The sequence below is a fragment of the Marmota flaviventris genome, chromosome 16 (assembly GCF_047511675.1).
Source record: "Marmota flaviventris isolate mMarFla1 chromosome 16, mMarFla1.hap1, whole genome shotgun sequence".
Classification (NCBI taxonomy): Eukaryota; Metazoa; Chordata; class Mammalia; order Rodentia; family Sciuridae; genus Marmota; species Marmota flaviventris.
In genome coordinates this window covers 64,328,008-64,355,177 of record NC_092513.1, presented here as the reverse complement: position 1 = coordinate 64,355,177, position 27,170 = coordinate 64,328,008, and positions in this window count along the sequence as shown.

The window sequence follows — 27,170 nt, the reverse complement described above, 5'->3', positions numbered from 1 at the left end:
TAACTAATCACATACCCATTTGACTACTCTGATCCTACCCAGTCTCTTCCTTCACTGAGACAGATTATCATGAATTTGGTGTCTGTACAACCAGTCCTTTTCCCACACTTATGCACACACTCACAAACACACTCGATAGTATCACTTTGTGTGTGTATGTGTTTTAATGTTTGTGTTTTAAGTGGTAGTGTACTATTTGCCTCATTCTGCAGCCTTTTCCTGACACTAAACAACATGTTAATCAAGCTTTACCAGTTGTTATGAGGAGGCACCACAGTCCTTTCAACTGCTATGCAGGATTCCATTGTCATATGCTTAAATGTGTATATTTGCAAGGGTGTGAACGTGAGTGTTTGCCCAGGTATGTGAGCACATTTGCTTGTGCATGAGTGTGCTACTTTATTTAGTGGCTCTTATTCCCTGTACAACATGAAACACTTTTGATTTTCTTACACTATTTTCAAATAAGATATGAAATCTCCTTTCCTATTACTTAATGCCATGCCCCACATATCCCATAATTTGCAGGTCAATTTCACACATTGAAATTCAGTTTCAAATTTTAATATAATATGAAGTTTAATTTTCAGTCCTTCCCATCCCCAGCAAAAGCTTAAAGTGCCTTCCTCTCTCCTCAGGTCCTGGTTTCTTCCCCTTCTAGGCCCTTCAAATTCTGCCTTTGGCAGAGCACCCCCACAAATTTCTGATGACTACATGTGTTCATTCCCCCCCTTCCCTCTCTATCTCTATCCCTTTTCTACTCTTTTGCCCCCCCCCATCTGTGATTTAATTGGTACTTTAAAAATTTTACTTTAATTGACAAATAATTGTGTATATTTATAAGGTATACTGTGATATTTTGGTCTATGTATACATTATAAGAAGACTCAATCAATCTAATCCAATCAAATTAATTAACACTAATTATCACCTCACCAATGTATCATTTTTTTCTAGTGAGAATGTTAAAACATCTGTTTAAACAATTGTGTAATACCTAAATGTTAACTGTGGTCATCATGCAGTGAAGTAGATCACTCAGTTCCTCCAGCTGAGTTGGAACTTTGTACTCTTTGACCAACATCTTCTCTTCCTTCATCCCCCACTCCTCTCCTTTTCCCTGGTTTCTAGTGAGCACCTTTATACTCTGTTTCCCTGGGCAACATATTTGAATTCCACATGTAATTGACAACAGATGCTATTTGTCTTTCTGTGCCTGGCTTATTTCACTCAGGTCCTCTTCTTGTGTGAGTTTCTAAAATATCTCTCAAGTCTGTCTTGCTGTTGCTCTCAGCTTCCTTCTTTCCATGACACAAAGAAACTCTGCTGCCTTATATCAGCTCTCCCCTCCCTCAGGTACCCTGTTTATAGACTTCTCCAGAACTTGCTGATCCACGCCAGTAACCTCTCACCAAAGACAATGCATTTCCTATGACCCCCCAAGGCCTCCTTTGCCCCCAGCCAGCAGTCTCCTCATAGGAGATGGGAGAAAGGAATGGGTGGATGAGCCACATAACAACAGAGTGTCAGAAGTGAGCATGGTTTAACTTCTGAACAATCCTCTAGGAAGACACCTGTTACAAAGGCAGCATCTAGCTCCTGTTTCCTGCTGTGAGCCTAGTGCCAATTCAGAAGCTACAGGAAGTTTTCCCTCCACATTTATCCATTCTTCTACAAAAAAACATTCAGTTGTTTCTGTTTACATTGTTGTTTTTATAAGCAATGTTGCACAGATCATTCTAGTATAAATCTCATTGTGCATATACAAATTTATAGAGATTGAATCATAGACTTGCTAGACCATAGGATATAATTGAATGAATCAGATTTAAAAGATTCCATCAAAACACCTTCCAGGAAGATTTTTATCCTAATGCTCTCATCAACAATTGGAGGAAATTTGTTTAACCAATATCTTCAACAGTATCAGATGTTTTCAGATTGCTATCTTGCCACTGTGAGTGGTCAAAAGTGATGTCTTTTGGGGTTATAATTTCCCTAATTACCAAGAATCTGAGAATGTTTTGACCTTATTGATCATATTACCTATGTTTATACCCATTGTTTTTCTTTTTCACTATTTCCTTCTCACTGACATGAGGAGTGTTAAATATTTTGAATACTAATCTTTGTCTGCTGGATATACTATACATTTATATTTATATGTGTGTATATATACATAAATTTTTATATAAATACACTTTTAAATATATTTTATAAATTATTATTCCTGGTATCTTTCTTTATATGGAAGATCTGAAGTAGTTTTATCTGTTTTGTCCTTTACATTTTATTGTACGTGTGTGTGTGTGTGTGTGTGTGTGTGTGTGTGTATGCTTTGCTAGCTAAAGATATTGTTTTCTATCCTGAGGTAATAAGAATATTTTCTCTGGTAGAATTAAAGTTTCCTTTTTCTTTCTTTTTTTTTCATATTCATTTATATTATCTACTTGGAGTTGGTTTTGTGCAAATTGCATGAAGTTGAGATCTAAAAGTTTATGTTCTACCTGGAAATCCCTTTGTTCCACAGCCATCTATTATGTAGTCCATTCAATATTTCCCTGTGAACTTTTAATCTATCAATATACTGTTATACAAGGAGTTGTCTCTGAACTATGTAATTCATTTCATTAATATGTTTATCTCTTCTTATATCAACAGTAATGATGGCAAAAACTTATTTCCAAGCCTTAACTTATGCTGAAATCAGATTTCTCAAAATAGACTGAAAACATTAGAATTGATAATGAAGTTTTAGAAAACTTCTTAGTAGAGCCAGATATAAGTCAAATCTTTCTACTTCCACCTCTATCCCATATTGCATAAAAGATCTTAATAATAAGATGAGAAAGAATTTAAAGTTTTTAAAACTAGAAAGAGACAAGAGTCTCCATATTTATAACTCATGTGAAATCCAAGAAAATTTGTTTTAAGAGATAATAGAACATTCAGCAATTCTACTGGATGTGAGATTCACACATGTAAATTAATGCTTCTGTATTTAAGTCTGAAATATGAAAATGGTATAAATTATCTAGAAAAATAACTAAGCCAATGGACTAACATGACTTTCTTATGATTTGGAGGCTAAGTTTTTGGAAAAGTAACACGTCTCCATTAAATTAACATCTGATCCAATTTCTTCACATAACATTGACATCAAAAAATGATAGTATAAGAAAATTTTAGACTATCTATGATTGTACATAAAAATATATTTACAAATAGAATATAAGCAAATCAAATCCAAAAAGTATTTATTTGAAGGGAAGGGAGGATGATGGCCATAGGAAAGACAATGGAATGAATCTGATATAACTTTCCTATGTACATATATGAACACATTACACTGAATCTCAACATAGTGTTCATCCACAAGACTGGGATCCTAATTAAATATGTTCCATGTTTGTATAAATATACCAAAATAGATTAGATTGTAATGTATAACTAAAAAAAGTAAAAATAAAAATGCCTTTGCCCTAAAAAAAAAGAATTTATATACTACAAGAACAGACATAATGTTTTTAAAGAATATTTAGCAAAATACTCTTTAGCCTAAAAAAAATGGGGAATCATCTAACAAAAGAGGTGAAAGACTTTTACAATGAAAACTATAGAAAACTAAAGAAAGAAATTGAAGAAGACCCTAGAAGATGTAAAGATATCCCACGCTCTTGGATAGGCAGAATTAACATTGTCAAAATGGCCATACTACTAAAAGCATTATAGAGATTTAATGCAATTCTTATTAAAATCACAATGAAATTCTTCATAGAAATAGAAAAAGCAATCATGAAATTCATTTGGAAAAATAAGAGACCCAGAATAGCCAAAGAAAACCTCAGAAAGAAAAGTGAAATAAGAGGCATCACAACGCCAGACCTTAAATTATACTACAGAGCCATAGTAACAAAAATGACATGGTATTGGCACTAAAAGAGACACATAGACCAATGGTATAGAATAGAAAACACAGAAACAAACCCACATAAATACAGTTATCTCATACTAGACAAAGGCACCATAAACATTCATTGGAGAAAAGATAGCCTCTTTAACAAATGATACTGGGAAAATTGGAAATCCATATGTAGCACAATGAAATTAAACCTCTATCTCTCACCCTGTACAAAGTTCAACTCAAAGTGGATCAAGAACATAGGCACTAGAATAGAGATCCTGCTCCTAATTAAAAAAAATAAAATAAAATAAAAAGTAGGCCCAAATCTTCACCATGTCAGCTTAGGAACTGACTTCTTTAACAAGACCTCTAAAGCACAAGTACAATCAAGAATCAATAAATGAGATGGAGTCAAACTAAAAAGCTTCTTCACAGAAAAGGAAACAATCAATAACATGAAAAGAGAGCCTACAGAATGGGAAAAAATCTTTACCACATGCCCCTCAGTTAGAGCATTAATCTCCAGGATATATATAAAGAACTCAAAAATCTCAACACTAAAACAACAAATAACCCAATCAATAAATGGGCTAAAGATCTGAACAGATACTTCACAGAAGAAATACAAATGGTCAACAAATATATTAAAAAAAAGTTCAACATCTCTAGCAGTTACAGAAATGCAAATCAAAAGTACACTGATATTTCATCTCACTCCAGTCAGAATGGCAATTATCAAAAATACAAGCAACAATAAATGTTGGCGACAGAGAGGATGTGGGGGAAAATCTACACTCATACATTGCCAATGGGTCCAACCACTATGAAAAACAGTATGGAGATTCCTCAGAAAACTTGGAATGGAACCACCATTTGACCCAGCTATCCTTAGCATATACTCAAAGGACTTAAAATCAACATACTATAGTGATGCAGCCACATCAATGTTCATAGCAGCTCAATTCACAATAGCTAAACTATGGAACACGCCTCAGTGCCCTTCAACAGATGAATGGAAAAAAAATGTACATATATACAATGGAATATTACTGATCCTTACAGAAGAGTGAAATTATTACTATGCAGGTAAATGGATGTAGCTGGAGAATATCATGCTAAGCAAAATAAGCCAATTCCAAAGAACCAAAGGCCAAATGTTTTCTTTGATGCACAGATGCTAATTCACAATGTCAGCTTAGGAACTGACTTCCTTAATAAGACCTCTAAAGCACAAGTAAAATCAAGAATCAATAAATGAGATGGATGGGTGGTGCTAGAGAAGAATAGAGGTACTTTGGATTAGATAGAGGGGAGTCAAGGGAATGGAGGAAATATGAAGTTGGGAAAGACAGTGGAATGAATCAGACATTATTAGCCTAGGTCCATATATGATTACACAACCAGTGTAATTCTACATCATGTACAACTAGCAGAATGAGAAGTTATACTCCACTTAGATATATCAAAATGCATTCTACCATCATGTACAGCTGATTAGAACAAATAAAAAGAAAGAAGAAAAAAAAGAGTATTTAGCAAAATAGATCTTTGAAACCACCATGCATTTTGAGCTAGATCAACTGTATGTAAGTTTATAGATGTTATAAAAGTTTGTTTCAGATGCATAGAATTATGAAATTGAATATAATCACTTGATGTGGCTACCATTAAGAATCTGGTGAATAGTAATTGTTTTCTAAACATCTAATTAAATAGTGGTTTCATAATAAATTAATCTTGTCAATGAATAATTACCAAATATTGAACATCTGGTCAACTCTGATAACCTACATGTCAGTGGGTATTTGAGGAGTATAAATACATCTTGTTTGAGTTGTTCTACCAACGTAAGCTACACATCCTGTGATGACTTCTTTTTAGGATAAAATTACAAATCTCAGCCTGCTGTCAGGTTACTTTAACATATTTTCTCCAAATCTGTTCTATAAGCTTAGAAAAAGAGAAATATTAAAAGTATCTGATCCTTCCAGTTCAGTTGTCACAAAAGTGAAATTTCACATTAGCATTTCTCCTGATAAAACTTTTAAGAAATATATCCTTTAAAGTTATCTTTTAGTCATGTTTTCCTTGCTCATTGCATTACTGTCAATTATCAGGATTTCCAAGGCAAGTGAATATCTGAGAGATAAATTTTCATTGTTAAAATAAAAAAGAAAACCCCATTACAATTTTGATCCTGTACATCTCATTTTCCCTGGTATTCACTTCTGTTTATCTTGGCAAGTGCAGCTCACCTTCAATCTTCATGCAAAATGGTTTAAGGTGTCCTAGAAGATGTTTGAAAGAGTAGTTTTTCTAACTTTTTTGAAACGATCTACACTATTTCTGAACATACATGGAAATTGTGTAATTTAAGAAACAGAAATTACTAACATATTAGCAAAATCTTCCTAATCGCTCCTGCAATATTACCCAAATTTTCGCAAGCTACTCTTCTTAATTAAATGCTATTTTTAAGTCATTATCTGAGAGGAGGAGTGATACTTTAAGCTGTTATCTAACACTAACACCTTATAGCAGCATATGCTCTTAACTAGTCAGTCAGCCTATAATGAACCAAGCAGATTGAGAAGGCAGACAAAGGAAGAATACGTTGGGCTGAAGTGGTGTGATTAATACAAAGGCTGAGGACATCAGTTATCAGAATTAAACCCAAGATACTAAAAGGAAGATAGTGTGTGGGGAAAATGATGCACACTGTTTTATTAGGAAAAACCTCTGATATCCAATGTAAATAAGCATATATTCACACAAAATATCAGGAAGCTTCAGATTTGTCTGTTTCCAGATGAGTTTAAATGTGTCTACACATATGCTCATAACATACATCCACATATATGTATAACTTATTAAGATGAAGGTAGATTTTTCACTTGACTCACAAAGCATAACAGAAGACATTTTCAGCTCACATGAAGACAAAAGTTCCATTAAAATGTCCCTGCAAGAAAGTGATACACATTGTACCTTAAATAAAGGAGGTGAAATTTAGCTTGGTTCAAGGACTTCTGACTGTGATGTCATATGTAGAATGGTACTTTACGAAGAGTTTGTATTTTTTTTTAAATATCTTTTTTTTTATTTTTTAGTTTTAGGTGGACCCAATATCTTTACTTTATTCTTATGGTGCTGAGGATCAAACCCAGTGCCTCATGCATAGTAGGCGAGCACTCTGTCTCTGAGCCACAGCCCCCGCCCTACTTTACGAAGAATATAAAATGATTCATATGCCAATTGCACTCAAAACTGTGCTGAAACAAACAACATTGATATTCTGACTCATATCCCCTAAATCCACCTACATTCATTAAAAGCAGAATTTTCTTGAAAAGTTAACCACCCTTAAATCTCAGGGGCTGTCTCAAGAATCAGAGCTTCCCTGAGCACCACAGAAACATTCTAGGTCACCCATGAGGGGTACCTGCAGTGAGAGGTTAACAACACCTTGGGCACACTCAGCATATGGGAGTTGGTAAATATCCCAGACTCCCCATGCTCTGGTGCTAAGGTTTAGCACCTGTTAATGCAGAGGGTGAAATGACTAGATTATGAGAGCTGTAACCTAATGAATGAATTGATCCATTTAATGAATTAATAATGTAAATGGATTACTGGGTGGTAACTATAGGTAAGTGGGGTGTGGCAAGAGAAAGTGAGTCACTGGGGGCATACCTCTTTTATTATGTCTCTGGGTCCTCCTGTGGTCTCTCTTTCTCTGCTTCAAACAACTGCCACGAACTGAACAATTTTTACTTAGCCACACCGTTCTGCCAGGATGTTCTGCTTTACTTCAGCCTTAAAACAAAGGAGCAGACTGACCATGGACTAAACATCAAAAAAACATGAGACCAAGTAAAGTTTTTCTCTTCTAAGTTGTTACTATCTGGTATTTCAGTCTCAGGAACAAAAAGCTGACTAATACATATAGCCAGAAAGCCCTGAGGCATGTTCCACATGTTATTTCAGAGGCCAGCATCAGACTTAGTTCCCAGAGGAATAACCTAAGCATTAACACACATGATTGGATCTTCTTATCTTCCTGCATCTCTGCTGCACCACCTCCCTGGAGTGTCAAGGGGTCACCTGAATAAGCTCCTGTCTTGGAGAAGCCTAAAATAAGATTCATATCAAAAGAATTGTGTTTTAAAAACCTGAGATTAAATATTGAGATAGAAAAATCAGGAATAAAATAATCATAATCCAATATTTGAAGTTTTTTTAATATTATTTTTTTAGTTGTAGTTGGACACAATACCTTTATTTTATTTATTTTTCTGTGGTGCTGAGGATCGAACCCATGGGGTTACACGTACTAGGCAAGCGCTCTACAGCTGAGCCACAACCCCAGGCCCAATATTTGAAGTTTTTAAAAAAATGTTTTCATTAGTACATTTCAGTTGTACATAATAATGAGATTCACAAATGCATACAATCATTTGCTTCATTTGAATACCCAATATTTTCCATATTCTTCCTCTCCTCCATCCCGCTTGATCTCCTTCCTCTACTCCACTGCTCTCCTTTTTATTTTCATAAGGTCCCTCATTTTTAAATGCCTTATTTCTCTCTAGCTTCTGTATATGAGTGAAAATATTTAACCTCTGATTTTCTCAATTTGGCTTATTTCACTTAGCATGATGTACTCTAGTTCCATTCAATTTCTAGCAAATGACATAATTTTATTTTTCTTTGTGGCTGGCTAAAACTGTGTATATATGCCACATTTTCTTTATCCATTTGTATATTGACAGACACTGGTTCTATAACTTGACTTTTGTGAATTTCATTGCTATAAACATTGGAATGCATAAATCACTATAATGCTGATTTTATTGTTTTTTTTTATAAATACTAAGGTAGCTGGGTCATATGGTAGTTCTATTTATAGTCTTTTGAGGAATCTCCATACTGCTAAAAATGTATGAGTGTACCTCATCAGCAATTATTGTGTTCTTGATGATTGCCATTCTAAGTGGAATGAGATAAAACCTCAGTATACTTTTAATTTGGCCTTTTTCTAAATGCTAAGTTTATTAACATCTCTTTGTGTATTTCTTGGCCATTTGTATTTCCTCTTTTGAGCAATATCTCTTTAGTTTATTTGTTCATTTATTGTGCTATTATTGCTTTTTGGTGTTAATTTTTTTGAGTTCTTTATGTATTCTGGAAATCAATACCTTGTCAGAGGAGTAGTTGGCAAAGATCTTCTCCAATTCTGTAGGGACTCTCTCTTCATGTGCTTAATTGTTTCCTTTGCTGTGCAGAAGGTTTTTAATTTGATGCCATCCCACTTAATGATTCCTGATTTTATTTCCTGAGCTCTAGGAGTCTTATTGAGGAAATCAGGTCCTATTCCACTATGCTGGAGTGTTGAGCCTATATTTTCTTCAAGCTGTTGTGTTTCTGGTCTAATTCCTATAGGAACTGACTAAGTGTGGTGCTTACAAAATGGCTGTCCTGCCCTGTAGGTTTCTGCCAAGCAATTTGATCTGAATTGTGTGATTTCCTTCACTGTCTTTGATGCTCCTTTCCAAGTTTAACTTGGTTGGCCTTTGTTTCCAACTATGGTGAAGGAGAAAAGCTTGTGGGCTTTGTCTCCCCACCTTTCTCAACTTTCTCCCTTCATTACCCTCCCCTGTGACTCTACCCAGATCAGTGTTCTGGGTCAAGAAATTCTGTCCTCATTTTCTGCTTCAGTACCCAAATTATAGACCTTCCAAGCCTCAATCTGTCTAGTACTGAGTTTCACAGTATTTACTCTGTCACCTACCTCTCTGGTCAGCTATTCTTTTGTTGCTTTATTTCTGGGCTGAGGAGAAGTCAAGGGTTGCTATCTAGATCCTCTCTGCCATCTTCTAGGTTTAATACTTGAAGCCCTATGAGAAAGAGGAATTGAACTTCATTTGTATGACTCAAGATAATAACAAAGGAGTGTGTGTGTGTGTGTGTGTGTGTGTGTGTGTAGTTGTGCATACATGTGAATATATCAGAATGGTAAATATTGGTTCAATATATGGAACAATAAGATGTATGCACTGTATTGCTGGAAAGTCAGTTCCACTCTCTAATACTGTTTGTCTCCACCTGCTATTAATCATCTTTTTTGTCAGTATAACAAAATACCTGATACACTTGTGAAGAAGAAAGGTTTATTTAGTTTGAGTTAGCTTATCGTTCTGAAGATTCAGACTTCAAACTATAAAGACCCCATAGCAGATGAAGAAACATATGTGGGGGAGTGACTACATTTCAAATCAGGAAGCAAAGATAGAGTGAAAGGGACCAGACTTGCTCCATATATAACAATCCTCTCACAAGAATTTCCAACTGATTAAATGAACTACCTCACACCCCAGTGACCCAATTATCCACCACCACATTCCATCACTTTTTTTCCCTTTTCTTTTTGCAGTGCTGGAAATCTGTTTTAGTCAGCTTTTCATTGCTATTTCCAAAATACCTGACAAGAGTAACTTAGAGAAGGAAAAGTTTATTTTGGACTCATGGTTTCAGAGGTTCAGTCCACAGCTGAATAACTCCGTGGCTCTGGGCCTCATTTGAGGCAGAACATCATGGAGAAAAGGCACAGCATAGAAAAGCTGTTCAGTTCAGGACAGCCAGGAAGCAGAGGGAGAAGGAGACAGGAAGGGTCCTGGGACAGATATAATTCTAAAGGTCATACGCAATGACTTACTTCTTCCAACATTGTCCCACCTGCACACAGTCATCACCCAGTAGTCCATTCAAACTATTAACCAATCAAGCCAGTCATGTTGCTGCATGCCTGTAATTCCAGCAAATCCAGAGTCTGAGGCAGGAGGACATGCATGCCATATATGTGTAGTAGTTTTTTTGGAGATTTTTCCACATATTTTTAAATACTCAGCAAAAATATCCAAAGCTACCAGGGGATTTTTAAAACTCACTGATTCCTTATATACTTGAAATGTCATTGAAAGTTTGAGTCCAGTCTCAGTAACTTAGAAAGGCCCTAAACAACTTAGTGCGATCCTGTCTCAAAGTTAAAAAAAAAAAGTAAAAAAAAAAAAAGGGCTGGAGATGTGGCTCAGTGATTAATCATGTCTAGGTTCAATCCCCAATATTCTCGCCCAAAATTAATCCATCAAATGGATTAATACAATAATAAGGTTAGAAGCCTTGTGATCCAATCATTTCCTAAATATTTTACCTCTGAACATCGCTTTATTGAGGGCCAAGTTTTAACACGAGTGCTTTAGGGAATCATTACAAATATGAACAATAACAGGCCTTATTGACACAAGGCAAGTGCTCTACAATTGAGCTGTACCCCCTGTCCCTGAATCCCACCTCCTAGAGATTCAGTACCATCATCCTGGGGTCCAAGTTTCTAATCACATGAGCCCTTGGAGCACACAAACCATATCCAAACCATAGCCTGCCTAAATCAGAAATCAAAAATAATTGTATTGAAATGAGTCAAAGGATAAACAGTACACTCAATTATGATTAGTTACCAACATAGTTTAGAGTTCATGAAAATTAAAGTATTAAAATTTCTAACTACAATGTCATCAGAAAACAAGAAAATTTTAATGCAGTATTTCCAAAATGTTGAATTCTTTAGATGAAAGCAACTATTACAATAGGAAATTACTTTTAAAGAATTCAGTATAAGAGAAAATACATGCTAAAACTTAACATTTTTCTTCTTCAGTAAGGCAAGCTGATAAAAATATTAGTTGATGCTAAAATGGACTTTTTAAACATAAGAAAATTTATAATAGATAATATTTTAGGAAGTTGCTTTCCCTTGAGATTTTTATCCTTTCAATAAGATGAGAAATGATCCAAATAATAATAAATCTATTATTCATAGCATCTCTATTTAAAGTAGAGAAGTTGTGGGAGTTATATGTGCTGACCTGTGTGACTTTTGGGGAAAATGCCAAATGAGCAGAGAACCTCTGAATTTTTATGAAAATAGACACAATTTTTTCAAATAGGAAATAATGCATGCCATATATGTGTAGTAGTTGTTTTTGTAGATTTTTCCACATATTTTTAAATACTCAGCAAAAATATCCAAAGCTACCAGGGACTTTTAAAACTAATGATTCCTTATGTACTTGAGATATAATTGAAAGTATTGTAAAGATGAACTTATCTTATGAGTAATTAGTTTAATAGAGTTGAAGGTACTCATGGTACTTTTAAGTTTTGAGAATTTAGATTTCTTGAGATTTTAAAAATTGTTTTAGCTCCTTTTAATATCAGATAAACATTTCAAAACATAGTTAAATTCCCTATAGAAACATCTCTATTTGGTTAGGGCTGAGTAGCTCATTAACAAATACCAGATTTAATGTTCTCCTGTGGGCTATGACATGTATGTTATGCAAGTTATAAAAGCTCATAGAAATATTCTTTTGCTATTACTTTTGGCTGATGCCAATTATCTTCTAGTGTGAAACATGTTGATTTATGGGATTTTTAAATAATATTTTAATTGAGATAATGTACCTAATAAACAATGTACTTAAGTGCTCAATTGAATAATTTATAGTGTAAACACAAACTTGGACAACAATTACCCAATCGATTTTGTAATATTATAAAATATTATCTTTAAAACAGTTTTTATAAGCAGTCATGCTTTACTTTTCCCAATCTCCATTATACTCCTAGGAAAACACTAATCCACTTGCTTCCTGTCTCTATAGACTTTTCTAAACATTGTGTATAAAAAGAATCATAAAGCTACTCAGAAGGATGAGACAGGAGGATTACAAGTTCAAGGCCAGCATGGGAAACTTAGTGAGACTTGACTGAAAATATAACAAAAGGTGTTGAGATGTAGCTCCATGGTAGTGCACATGTCTAGCATGTGCAAGGCCCTGGATTTGATCTCTAGTGCTACCACAAAATTAATTAATTAAATAAGTGGGCGCTCTAATCCCAGAAACTCAAAAAGCTAAGACAGGAAGCTGGCAAATTCAAAGCCAGCATCAGCAAATTAGGCCCTAAGCAACTTAGCAAGAACCTGCCTCAAATAAAAAAATTATTTTTAAAAAGGCTGGGGATGTGGCTCAGTGATTAAGCATCTCTGGGTTCAATCCTTGGTATAAATAAATAAATAGGGAATAATAATATATGATATTTTGCAACTGGCTTCATTTATTTAGCACAATATTTTTCAATGTCTATATGTTTTAAGTATCATGCATGAATACTTCATTTCTTTATATTGCTGAATAACATGTTGCATTGTATAGCACATTTTTATTTATATATTTATAATTTGATGGACACTTGAGTTATTTCTCAAATTTAGGGAAATTATGGTATTTCTGCTATAATGAATAATGATTCTGTAAATATTTGTATAAAAGCTTTTTTATCAACGTATATATTCATTTCTTTTTGGCACATGTGTAGGAGTGGAATTTCTGAGTCTTATGACAACTTTATGTACCATTGTTTGAGGAACTACCTGTTATCAACTGGAGGATTTACTTCTACTTGTGATTTGTTGAAATTTTTATCACACAAAAAAATATTCAATTTTGCCAGTTTTTTTGCATTAATATAATTTTATGTTTTTTTGTTCTTTTTTTTTTTTTTTTTAATTTTTTATTGTTGGCTGTTCAAAACATTACATAGTTCTTGATATATCATATTTCACAATTTGATTCAAGTGGGTTATGAGCTCCCATTTTTACCCCATATACAGATTGCAGAATCACATCAGTTACACATCCATTGATTTACATATTGCCATACTAGTGTCTGTTGTATTCTGCTGTCTTTCCTATCCTCTGCTATCCCCCCTCCCCTCCCCTCCCCTCCCCTCTTCTCTCTCTGCCCCCTCTACTGACATTCGTTTGTCCCCCTTGTATTATTTTTCCCCTTCCCCTCACTTCCTCTTGTATGTACTTTTGTATAACTCTGAGGGTCTCCTTCCATTTCCATGCATTTTCCCTTCTCTCTCCCTTTCCCTCCCACCTCTCATCCCTGTTTAATGTTAATCTTCTTCTCATGCTCTTCGACCCTACTCTGTTCTTAGTTACTCTCCTTATATCAAAGAAGACATTTGGCATTTGTTTTTTAGGGATTGGCTAGCTTCACTTAGCATAATCTGCTCTAATGCCATCCATTTCCCTGTAAATTCTATGATTTTGTCATTTTTTAATGCAGAGTAATACTCCATTGTGTATAAATGCCACATTTTTTTTATCCATTCATCCATTGAAGGGCATCTAGGTTGGTTCCACAGTCTAGCTATTGTGAATTGTGCTGCTATGAACATCGATGTAGCAGTGTCCCTGTAGCATGCTCCTATTTAGGTCTTTAGGGAATAGACCGAGAAGGGGAATAGCTGGGTCAAATGGTGGCTCCATTCCCAGCTTTCCAAGAAATCTCCATACTGCTTTCCAAATTGGCTGCACCAATTTGCAGTCCCACCAGCAATGTACAAGTGTACCCTTTTCCCCACATCCTCGCCAGCACTTGTTGTTGTTTGACTTCATAATGGCTGCCAATCTAACTGGAGTGAGATGGTATCTTAGGGTGGTTTTGATTTGCATTTCTCTGACTGCTAGAGATGGTGAGCATTTTTTCATGTACTTGTTGATTGATTGTATGTCCTCCTCTGAGAAGTGTCTGTTCAGGTCCTTGGCCCATTTGTTGATTGGGTTGTTTGTTCTCTTATTGTCTAATTTTTTGAGCTCTTTGTATACTCTGGATATTAGGGCTCTATCTGAAGTGTGAGGAGTAAAGATTTGTTCCCAGGATGTAGGCTCTCTATTTACCTCTCTTATTGTATCTTTTGCTGAGAAAAAACTTTTTAGTTTGAGTAAGTCCCATTTGTTGATTCTAGTTATTAACTTTTGTGCTATGGGTGTCCTATTGAGGAATTTGGAGCCCGACCCCACCGACTGTAGATCGTAGCCAACTTTTTCTTCTATCAGACGGCGCGTCTCTGATTTGATATCAAGCTCCTTGATCCATTTTGAATTAACTTTTGTGCATGGCGAGAGAAAGGGATTCAGTTTCATTTTGTTGCATATGGATTTCCAGTTTTCCCAGCACCATTTGTTGAAGATGCTATCCTTCCTCCATTGCATGCTTTTAGACCCTTTATCAAATATAAGATAGTTGTAGTTTTGTGGATTGGTTTCTGTGTCCTCTATTCTGTACCATTGGTCCACCCGCCTGTTTTGGTACCAGTACCATGCTGTTTTTGTTACTATTGCTCTGTAATATAGTTTGAAGTCTGGTATCGCTATACCGCCTGATTCACACTTCCTGCTTAGCATTGTTTTTGCTATTCTGGGTCTTTTATTTTTCCATATGAATTTCATGATTGCTTTATCTATTTCTATATGAAATGCCGTTGGGATTTTGATTGGCATTGCATTAAACGTATAGAGAACTTTTGGTAATATCGCCATTTTGATGATGTTAGTTCTGCCTATCCATGAACAGGGTATATTTTTCCATCTTCTAAGATCTTCTATTTCTCTCTTTAGGGTTCTGTAGTTTTCATTGTATAAGTCTTTCACCTCTTTTGTTAGGTTGATTCCCAAGTATTTTATTTTTTTTGAAGATATTGTGAATGGAGTGGTTGTCCTCATTTCCATTTCAGAGGATTTGTCGCTGATATACAGGAATGCCTTTGATTTATGCGTGTTGATTTTATATCCTGCGACTTTGCTGAATTCATTTATTAGCTCTAATAGTTTCTTTGTAGACCCTTTTGGGTCTGCTAGGTATAGAATCATGTCATCTGCAAATAGTGATAATTTAAGTTCTTCTTTTCCTATTTTGATGCCTTTAATTTCTTTCGTCTGTCTAATTGCTCTGGCCAGTGTTTCGAGAACTATGTTGAACAGAAGTGGTGAGAGAGGGCATCCCTGTCTTGTTCCAGATTTTAGAGGGAATGCCTTCAATTTTTCTCCATTCAGAATGATGCTAGCCTGAGGCTTAGCATAGATTGCTTTTACAATATTGAGGTATGTTCCTGTTATCCCTAGTTTTTCTAGAGTTTTGAACATAAAGGGATGCTGTACTTTGTCGAATGCTTTTTCCGCATCTATCGAGATGATCATATGGTTCTTATTTTTAAGTCTATTGATGTGGTGAATAACATTTATTGATTTCCGTATATTGAACCAGCCTTGCATCCCAGGGATGAATCCTACTTGGTCATGGTGCACAATTTTTTTGATATGTTTTTGTATCCGAGTGGCCAGAATTTTATTGAGGATTTTTGCATCTAGGTTCATTAGAGATATTGGTCTGTAGTTTTCTTTCTTTGAAGTGTCTTTGTCTGGTTTAGGTATCAGGGTGATGTTGGCCTCGTAGAATGAATTTGGAAGTTCTCCCTCTTTTTCTATTTCCTGAAGTAGCTTGAAAAGTATTGGTATTAGTTCCTCTTTAAAGGTTTTGTAAAACTCTGCTGTATACCCATCCGGTCCTGGGCTTTTCTTAGTTGGTAGTCTTTTGATGGTTTCTTCTATTTCCTCAATTGATATTGGTCTGTTTAGGTTGTCTATATCCTCCTGTCTCAATCTGGGCAGATCATATGACTTCAGAAATTTATCTATGCCTTCACTATCTTCTAATTTATTGGAGTATAAGGATTCAAAATAATTTTTGATTATCTTCTGTATTTCTGAAGTGTCTGTTGTGATATTGCCTCTTTCATCCCGTATGTTAGTGATTGGAGTTCTCTCTCTTCTTCTCTTCGCTAGCATGGCTAAGGGTCTGTCGATTTTGTTTATTTTTTCAAAGAACCAACTTTTAGTTTTGTCAATTTTTTCAATTGTTTCTTTTGTTTCGATTTCATTAATTTCAGCTCTGATTTTAATTATTTCTTGCCTTCTACTTCTTTTGCTGTTGTTTTGTTCTTCTTTTTCTAGGATTTTGAGATGAAGTATGAGATCATTTATTTGTTGGTTTTTTCTTTTTTTAAGGAATGAACTCCAAGCAATGAATTTTCCTCTTAGAACTGCTTTCAATGTGTCCCATAGATTCCGATATGTTGTGTCTGTGTTTTCATTAATCTCTAAGAATTTTTTAATTTCCTCCTTGATGTCTTCTATAACCCATTGATCATTCAGTAACCTATTGTTCATTCTCCAAGTGATGTATTCTTTTTCCTTCCTTCTTTTATCGTTGATTTTCAGTTCCATTCCATTATGATCAGATAGGATGCATGGTATTATCTCTACTCCTTTGTATTGTCTAAGAGTTTCCCTGTGACATAATATATGATCTATTTTTGAGAAGGATCCATGTGCTGCTGAGAAAAAAGTGTAACTGCTTGATGTTGGGTGGTATATTCTATATATGTCAATTAAGTCTAGGTTATTAATTGTGTTATTGAGTTCTATAGTTTCCTTATTCAACTTTTGTTTGGAAGATCTGTCCAGTGGTGATAGAGGTGTGTTGAAGTCTCCCATGATTATTGTATGGTGGTCTATTAGACTCTTGAACTTGAGAAGAGTTTGTTTGATGAACATAGCTGCACCATTGTTTGGGGCATATATATTTATGATTGTTATGTCTTGTTGGTGTATGGTTCCCTTGAGCAGTATGTAGTGTCCCTCTTTATCCCTTTTGATTAACTTTGGCTTAAAATCTATTTTATTTGATATGAGTATGGATACTCCTGCTTGTTTCCAAAGTCCATATGAGTGATATGATTTTTCCCAACCTTTCACCTTCAGCCTATGTATGTCTTTTCCTATCAAATGCGTCTCCTGTAGGCAGCATATTGTTGGGTCTTGTTTTGTGATCCATTCTACTAGCCTGTGTCTCTTGATTGGTGAGTTTAAGCCATTAACATTTAGGGTTATTATTGAGATATGGGTTGTTCTTCCAGCCATATTTGTTTATTTATGTTACTAAACATGGTTTGTTTTCCACTTTGATTATTTTACCCCCTTTAGTGTCCTACCTCCCACTGTTGGTTTTCATTGTTATTTTCCATTTCCTCTTCCTGTAATGTTTTGCCAAGGATGTTTTGAAGAGATGGTTTTCTAGCTGCAAATTCTTTTAACTTTTGTTTATCGTGGAAGGTTTTAATTTCATCTTCCATCCTGAAGCTTAATTTCGCTGGAAACACAATTCTTGGTTGGAACCCATTTTCTTTCAGTGTTTGAAATATGTTATTCCAGGATCTTCTAGCTTTCAGAGTCTATGTTGAAAGATCAGCTGTTATCCTGATTGGCTTACCCCTAAATGTGATCTGCTTCCTTTCTCTTGTAGCTTTTAAAATTCTCTCCTTATTCTGTATGTTGGGCATCTTCATTATAATGTGTCTAGGTGTGGGTCTCTTATGATTTTGCACATTCGGCGTCCTGTAGGCTTCTAGGATTTGGGGTTCTGTCTCATTCTTCAAGTCTGGGAAGTTTTCTCGAATTATTTCATTGAATAGATTGCTCATTCCTTTGGTTTGAAACTCTGTTCCTTCCTGTATCCCAATGACTCTTAAATTTGGTCTCTTGATGTTATCCCATATTTCTTGGATGTTCTGCTCATGGTTTCTTAACAGTCTTGCTGAGCTGTCTATGTTCTTTTCAAGTTGAAATACTTTATGTTCATTGTCTGATGTTCTGTCTTCTAAGTGTTCTACTCTGCTGGTAGTATTCTCAATTGAGTTTTTAAGTTGGCTTATTGCTTCCTGCATTTCTAGGATTTCTGTTTGTTTGTTTTTTATAACCTCTATTTCCCTGTATAGTTGATGTTTTGCTTCTTGGATTTGTTTATGTAATTCATTGTTGAAGTGATCTTTCATTGTCTGATTTTGCTGTCTGATGTCTTCCTTGAGACTGCAGATCATCTGAAGCATGTATATCCTGAATTCTTTATCTGACATTCCATCAGCTGCAGCTATTACCTCTTCTAAAGTTGAGTTGACCTGCAATGCTTGTGGTCCTTTCTTTCCTTGTCTCTTCATACTGTTCGCGTTCCTTTCTTCTTGGTGAAACTGTTGTGCTATTGAATTTTCCCCCTATATATTTATATTGGTCTTGTATAGTTGAAAAGTCTCCCTCGCAGGCGCGGGCGGCGGCTCTGCCCCTCCGCCAATTGGGGCAATGTGCCTACCACGCCGGCAGGCCGCTGGGCCTGCTCTGCCAGTCGGTAGCAGGTCCGCCGACCTTGCAGGCGCGGGCGGCGGCTCTGTCCCTCTGCGGGCCGCTAGGCTTGTTCTGTCGGTGGTCGCATTTCTGCCTACTTTGCAGGCGCAGGCAGCGGCACTGCCCCTCTGCAGGCCTCTGGGGCTGTACTGCCAGTGGGTCGCAGGTCCGCCTACTTTGCAGGCGTGGGGGGGGGGCGGCTCTACCCTTCCTCAGGCCACTGGGCCTGTTCTGTCTCTCGGTTGCAGGTCTGACCTGTTCTGATGGTGGTCTCAGTTCCGACTACCTTGCAGGCACGGGGGGGAGGGGGCGGCTCTGCCTCTCAGCAGGCCGCTGCTCCTCTTCTGCCGGTGGGTCGCAGGCCCGCCTACCTTGCAGGAGTGATTGGAAGCTCTGTCCCGCCGCGGGCCACTGGGCCTTTTCTGTCGGTGGTCACAGTTCCCCTACCTGGCAGGCGCGGGGGTGTGGGGCGGCTCTGCCCCTCAGCAGGCCGCTGGGCCTGCTCTGTGCATGGTCACAGTTCCCTCTACCTTGCCGGCGCAGGGGGAGGGGTCGGCTCTGCCTCTCAGCAGGCGGCTGCTCCTCTTCTGCAGGTGGGTCGCAGGCCCGCCCACCTTGCAGGAGTGATTGGAAGCTCTGTCCCGCCACGGGCCACTGGGCCTTTTCTGTCGGTGGTCACCCTTCCCCTACCTGGCAGGCGAGGGGGGTGGGGGGCGGCTCTGCCCCTCAGCAGGCCACTGGGCCTGCTCTGTGTTTGGTCCCAGTTCCCTCTACTATGCTGGCGCAGGGGGAGGGGGCGGCTCAGCCTCTCAGCAGGCGGCTGCTCCTCTTCTGCCGGTGGGTCGCAGGCCCGCCTACCTTGCAGGAGTGATTGGAAGCTCTCTGTTTTTTTGTTCTTTATTATGCTGCTATGGTTGATAGAATTTTAGGTGTTCAATCAACCTTGTATCCCTGGGATTAATCCCAATTGTATAATCTTTTACATATGCTGCTACATTCATTTGACTAGTAGTTTTTAGAGAATTCTTACATTTATATTCATAAGACATTTTGGCCAATTGTTTTTCTTTGTAGTGATTTCTTGGTCCAGGCTGTTATTCCCTTATGTTAGAGGTTTGAACTGTTGCTCTCACATGCACACTCCAATGATAGGTCCTCCTAATCCTTTGTACTTTAGACTGTGACCTCACTTGAAAATAAGGTCATTGAAGATAATTAGTTAAAATAAGGTCATACTAGAGTACAGAGAGATCATGATCAAATATGACTGAAATCCTCATAAGAGGAGATGAAATAACCAATAAAAAGATGGCCAGGTGAGGATGGAGGCCATAATCAGAGCGATGCATCTTCAAGCCAAGGAACACCAGGATTGCACAAACACTAGCAGCTGGAAGCAACAAGGATTGCTTTCTAATGATTTTAGAGGGATAAGGGCTCTTCCAACACTTTTGTTTCGTTGTTTGGACTCCCAAGAAATGAAACAATCAATTCTTGTTGTTTTATGCTACATGGTTTGTGGTCATTTATTACAACCACTCTAAAAATTGACAAACCTTATATGCTACGATTCATTTTTCTTATGCTTCTTTTAATATTTTGTTTTTGCTGGGCTGGGAATGTGGCTCAAGTGGTAACGCACTCGCCTGGCATGCTCAGGGCGCTGGGTTCGATCCTCAGCACACATAAAAATAAAGATGCTGTGTCCACTGAAAAATAAATATTAAAAATCTCTCTCTCTCTCTCTCTCTCTCTCTCTCTCTCTTCTCTTTAAAAAAATATTTTGTTTTTGCTTTGAGCATTTTTATCATGATGGGTCTGGATACGGGTTTTGTACATTTATTCTCTTTGGAGTTTGTTTTCTTGAACATTTACATTCATGTTTTCATCACATTCAAGAAGTTTCTGCCATTATTTCTATGAATATATTTTGTGCTCATTTTCCCTTCTCCTTTCTTTCTGGTGCTTTCATTACACATGTGAGGCGTGTTCCACATTTCTGAAAGTCCTTTCATTTTTATTCATTCTTTTTTCTGCATCCACAATCTCAGTTGATCTATCTTCAGTTTTGCTCATTCATTCTTGTTAGTTCAGTATTGGGCCCCTCAAATGACATTGTTTTGGCTCTTGAGTATTTAGCTCCAGAATTACCATTTTCTTTTTATTTGTAATTTTAGTTTCTATGTCCATAAATTTCATTTGGTGGACTATCATCAATATATCCCTGTATTTCTTTATGCATCATTTCATTTTGTTCTTCAGATGTATTTATAATGGCTGTTTTGAAGAGTTTTTCTCTTATATCCAGTATCTGATCCCTCTCAAATGTAGCTTCAATTGGCTTCTACCCTTCCCACTGAGTTTCACTGCACATTTCAGTTTCTATGCATTTCCCATAAGTTTTTGTTGAAAACTGCCCAGGTGAAATATCGTAGCAAACCTGGTCCCTGATATCTTTGGGACTTGTTTTTGTTGTTTCCTTTTTTAGCCAGTTGCCTGAATTATTGTAGCAAAGTCTATTCCCCCTGCCCACCACCATATGAAGCATATAGTGTTATTCCTTAGAGTTAATCCTGTATATGCACCCATCCAACTTGACACCAGTGGTCCTGGAAGGGCTCTTCTGTACCACTGCTTTCCCTGATCTTCCTGTTAAAATGACTGCTTCTTTTTGGTCTCACACACAGCTATTAGAATCCACTAATTTCTGGTTAACTGGTGTATTGTTTAGGACTGCCCTCTGTACATAAGCTGCTCTGCCATCTCTCCTAATAAAATCTGTAATCTTTCACTGGACCACTTTTTTTTTTTAAAAGCCAGGCTTGTTCTGGCTTCTGCAGGCTCTGTATTTTCCTTGGGTTTTCTCTGTTAAACTTGCTGGCCTAGCTTATTGTTGTCATAGATGCAAGCTTAATTGCTTAGCACTAAAACTTCTATTGTTTCAATCAGTTCTTTTGGGGAAACATCTCTGTTCTTCTGGCATGCCTCTTCCCCTAGGCAAAATGTTTGAATAATTTCTACATATCTGAGTGTGGGAGTAAAATCTTTACATTACAAACATCCCACTCTTGTCTTTTTAGCTTACCTCTGCTTCCCCAAGTACAGAAGCTCAGCTTTATGAGCAATCTGGGACAAGAGTGTTTGAGGAACTATATTCCCAGTCTATCATAACTGGGACAGAGTTCTATTCTGTAAATAGGCCTGGGTGGAGGAAGGAACCCTCAATCTCTCAGCCATACCTGTCTCTGCAACACAGGAGGTGATGAAAAATGCTAATAGTTTGTTCTTCCTGATCAAATTCTATTCCCTTGATTAAGATCCTTGGGGAGAGGGAGACCCATCCATCTTACTGAGCTAGGAGAGTTCCTGTGGAGCAACCCAAGTTCCTATGTAAGCCAAAAAACCCAAGTCAGAATTGGAAATCATAACACAGGAAAACAAAAGTTGAGCTTAGCCAATTGGAAACTGCCAACTAATCTCTAACTAGGGACTTTCCACTTCAACCAATCAAATATTCCTTTTGTCTTGCTGCAATGAATACCTTATAAAAGTTCCCACCACATGCCCCCCTGAGTGGAACTCCAACCTCTTGCAATCTGGTACTGCCTGGTACTGCCTGGTCCGTGAATCACTCTCTGATTAAATATACTCTCTAAAACTTTTACACATGTTAAGCAAGAGTTATCTTTTCAACATTTGTATTTCAGAAAGGGACTAAGTTTGCAGACTCTTGAATTTGACATTTTGATTCTTGATAGTGCTCAACCATCTCTCTTGATCAAGGTGAAGGCTCAGAAAATGGTCCATCAGCCTTTTCTTTCTTTTTTTTTTTTTTTTTTTTTTTTTTTGGCATAAGGGGGATTTATTGAACCAGCATGCTGGGGCTCCGTGCCCACTCAAGAAGGGAAAGCAGCCCAGAGCCCTGAGCAGCGGCTGAGCACTGCTTAAGTACACTTTTTGGGGAGGGCGGAGGGCTTTGTATACATCAGAACAAATCATCATTAGGCACGAGAAAATTGAATAACAACTCCTAAACATGATTGGTTCATTCATTGGCGGGAACAGGTCAGGCTGGAGTGATAGGTCATTCCTAAGGAGGGGGTTACATTTAAACTAATTGGTCCAGGCCCTGCAATGCCTATGTGCGACCACACAGAGCCCTTATTACTGGGCAGTTCCAAGCATTGTCTTAACAGCTACAGAAATTTAACTCAGACCTTGCAGCTTAGAAACTTTACAACACCCGGTCTTTTACCCTTTAACTTTTATGCTTTAACTTCAATTTCTTTTACCCTTACATTCCCCACTCCTTTTTCTGACTACTTTTAATCTTAAAAGTAATGCATCACAATTATTGAAGGGTTTTATATTTCATGAGTTGTTTTGCGTTCCCTGGAATCATTTTCAGCATGGCCTCCATTTTAGATTTCACTCGGTATTAGACCCCGATTTATCTAACTACACTGACTACCTAACTTAAAATCTGGCTTTATTCCCCCCTCTAATTTGGGAACTCCTCACTGCTGTAAGGAAGGGGGGGCGAAGAGAATCTTTCTGGCTTCTTCAGGCTGAAAAGGGACGGTGTGGGGCAAGCAGTTTGGAGTCCCCCTTTAATAATCGGGTCTATCGAGTGGTCCATGATAAAAGTCCAATTGAGAAGTATTAGGCTGGAGGGCCATTCGAGGGATAGGTGGTCTATAAGAGAAACAAGAATTCATTAATTTACTGGAACCACATTGATGCAGCAATAAATGTCACAGCACAGGAATATGCCAATGAGTATAATGGCCAAGACAGAGACTAACAATATTTTCCACCAGGAAGTACCAAGAACCAGAAGCTAAGATATTGTTTCCACGACAAAGTTGCTGAGGACATGGCTTCTATCTAAGCATGTAAATCTTTAAGGATATTTGTCACCTTGCCAGAAATGTCAGGGATGTAAACACAACAACTAACATTTAGGTTTACAGATGTCCTTTTTACTAGTATGACCTATGTCTAATAGAGAAACCTTTAATTTTGCTACTTAGGGCTGGATAACCATACTAGCAAACACCAAGCCTACCTGTGTAGGTTAGGAATATCTGTGGGCCTTAAACTAAAAACTACTCTGGCAGTTCCTTTTAATAGTTATCAGGCATTCCTGTCTGAGAATCTCTTTTGTAGCCTCTAGTTTACTTATTTTTGGAAGTTACATTTAACTATTATTATCATTTAAAATGTCTAGGACCAGCTGTGCTTTGGCTTTAACTATCTTTGCTAAGTGTTTAAGATGAAGCAAGTCAAACTGACTTTTGTTCTTATCTATTGTCAACAGTCAGCTGAGTTTCCCTGGGAGTCCTCCGGGAACTTCATTGCAGCTTCTCAGTTCTGCTAGTGTCATTTACCTTAGGATGGGTCCAGGCCTTGCTTGACCATGTGGCTTCCCTCGGAAGATTCAGGGATGTCTCCCCTTTCTAATGACCCTCCTCTTTACAGCAAATGCACCGATCGGCTTTCTGCCCTCCACTGGTCTCATTAATCTCCCTGCTCAGGAGGTTATGTGGCCTAGAGTTGCAGAGCCCTTTGGAGAAGTCCCCTATTCCCTGATTCAGACTGACTCAGAGGGCAAGAGCCAAATTTTTTATTTTAAAACTTAATCTTAAACATCCAGCAAATAAGTTAACAGCCTTCTATTAAGAGCACTGGGCTTTAATGTCTATCTCTCTATCCTGTAGGTGATAACTCCTTATCTTAAGTTGACCCAGGTTGTGAGTTCTTAAAGCAGTACCTCTTTAAAACATTAACAGGCAATCCTTAAACCATCTATAAGCAAACAACAAAACAAAACTAACTAGGGTAAAAACATATTTAACTTACATAATAGCTACCTTGAATTCTGGCAGGGTTATACATCATAATTCCCTATTTGAGATCCTAGTAATCTTGGCAAAAACCTACTTTTGGACACAACTTTAACTACTGAAATCTGGCTTACTTTTTTTATAGCCACTTTCACATGTAGTGAGATGGGACAGAGCCTTATCTCAAGTAAGGCAAGGCTCTTTATAAATCTCAAGTACTATAGTTCTGAAGCTGATCATTTTACAAAGTTTACATAAATTGTTGTTCAAGTTTACATGAACATTAGCTAACACAACATAATATCACATTTAAAACATGAATTAAAGGCTGAAAGCTTTTAACCTCTTGTAGAAAAGTAGTAATGTACTTTTGTGTTTTGCAATAAAACCTTCACACAGATTAGGCTCTCATTAACTTAAAAATACCTAAATTGTATCTCAGAGTAGAAAGTAACATGGAACCGTACATATCTTATTGATAACAAGTCCAGTTGTAGAACACAAATGATATGAATAAATCTCCAACATGTTTTTCTTTTAAGCCTAAAATTACCATACAACTTTAGAACACCAGCTTGATATAATGTTCTTTTGAAGCTTCTACCTTACAGACTTGTATACCTGGAAGATATGAACACATTAATAGCACCATAATTACATTGATGTTTTTATATTGACCAAGTTTAGCTTTTAAAGAAACAACATTACAATATTGAAAAATAACAGCTGTTGTTTAACCATAGTTGTATAATCTTTAATTTTTTTTAAGATTACTTGCTCAAACTTATACATATAACCAACTTACACAGGCCTTTTTTAATCACTTACTTAAACCCTCTTAATTACTTAATCACATAGACTCTCTTATCCAGAAACACATTTTCCCTCTATTAAATCCATATCTAAAACTTTCTAGTTTTTTTTTTTCATCTGTTAACCTCCTTTTGTTCACACTTTAAAACAATATCTGTAAATTTCTGAATTTAAGCAGATTATTTTATAGACATCATTATTTTATTAGGGTCTTTTTGAACATCTAGAAAAACTTATAAGCTTAATTTTAAAGACATCTTTACTTTTATCTGTTTACCCAATTTAAATTGAACCATTTGAATCACGTGAATCAAAGATATTTGGATCCATTTTTAAATTTTTTTTATGAGTGCTCCTCATCTGTCAATTGTCATATCACTGCAGGATATATGGACATACACACATACAGACATACCGACATACAACAAATAACACAAGTGTAACACCCTAGTAGTTTTTCAGGTGAAATCTCCATTGCAATGTTTAAAAACTCCACAGTTGATCAGAAAAACATTAACCTAGGTCTGTAGGACCAAAATCATGAGCTAAAAAAAAAAAAAAAAAAAAAAAAAAAAAAAATACAGAATCTAAGAAAAAGCAAGAGTCCTAAAAAAAAGATGACTGGCCAGTAATTAATAAATACCATATAATTTACTTTTTGGTTGGGGTCTAGTTTGAGTTCAGGTAAAAAGACACTTTAACTCTTTTTTTTTTTTTTTTTTTCTTGGGCCTGAAATCTGCCCTCTGTTGAGCCCCAGGCTTCTTCTATTTGCATATCAGCTTAAGTCCTGGCTGAGGTCTGGAAGGAACTGGGAAAACTGGAATTCTGAGCAGAAACCTCATGCCTAAGGCATTTTAGCTATAAGTCATAATTTCTAGGTTTAAGATGTAATTTTCAAAATTTTATATCTTTATATCTCTTTACATTAGAAACATTTGCCCACACAAAACTGAAAATAGGATCTTTTTCTGATAATATAAAGGCCACCATCAGAGGAAATTTCCTCAGGATCATTAAGCTGCTTCCTTTGTTCTGAAGTTCCTAAAGTAGTATTAAGTTTTATCATGTATATCCAAAATCAAGCCTTAAAAATTTCCAAGACTGTTGCTAATTAATGTCATTTCAATAAGCCAGACCAACATTTTAATTTAGCACCCCTTTTTTTTCCTTGAATCTTACACACTGAGGGGAACAGACATTGTATCATAATTTATTATCTTCGCCCAAGTTAATGCACTGGAATACCTAGTGAAATTTTCTCAGGCTACCCAGTTCAAAATTGAAACTTTCTAATTTTTTTTTTACCCTAAGTATTTAAGTTTTCTAGCATGAACTATCTGAAATCAAACTAAACAATTGCTTAAACCCAACTTTTAACTGCAAGATAGTGCAATGATTTAGAAACCCATTCAGATACCAGATTGTTACAATAAAAAATCATCTTTTAGATACACATTTAG